Here is a 664-nt window from a genome sequence, read left to right as displayed (position 1 = left end):
GAGTGCGTTGAAGGTGGCTGGTGTGGGAAGCAAGATGGCAAACCAGCTGAAGGACCTGACACTGAAGTATGTGACGGAGAGATGCGCGTCCTGGATCGTGGACCAGGGAGGATGGGTAAGGCCGAAACATTCACGTGGTTCCTCTCTCAGAGATTTATCCAGGATTCTAAAACATGTGTCCTTCATTGGCATATTGGGAAACAATGTATTTTGTTCAAAACAGGGATTCTTTAAAAGATTATAATTTTTCCTTATCCTGACTCATGCTTAATTGCTTGTCTTCTTCCTCTTGCGAACATAGTGGAACACTTGTATCTCCTTATTGAAGCTCCCTCCAATAAAACGTATGTAAAATCACTAATCACTACTCACCAAGAGTTATCCCTCCTTCCTGTTTTGGCGGGAACTGGCGCCACTGTTCCCCCACATGCTTCACTCTCTCCTTCTTCGCCCAGTGAGCAGGTTGTGAGAGCGCCTGTGTCTCCTTACGGCACTATATCCTTTCATTACTTAGTTAGTTACCTCTATTAGTTTATTATAGAGGTTTAGCTAGTATCCTTCATCAATATGATTTGATATTTTATCGTATTTAGCACTGTTTATTCACGGTGTAGTCCGTGTTTGTTCAGTAGTTTACGTTCATGAAAATCTGTTCCAAATGTAA

The sequence above is a fragment of the Haliotis rubra genome, unplaced genomic scaffold (assembly GCF_003918875.1).
Source record: "Haliotis rubra isolate DU_JTF1 unplaced genomic scaffold, ASM391887v1 Scf389, whole genome shotgun sequence".
Taxonomy (NCBI): domain Eukaryota; kingdom Metazoa; phylum Mollusca; class Gastropoda; order Lepetellida; family Haliotidae; genus Haliotis; species Haliotis rubra.
Note: the sequence above shows the minus strand (reverse complement) of the source record.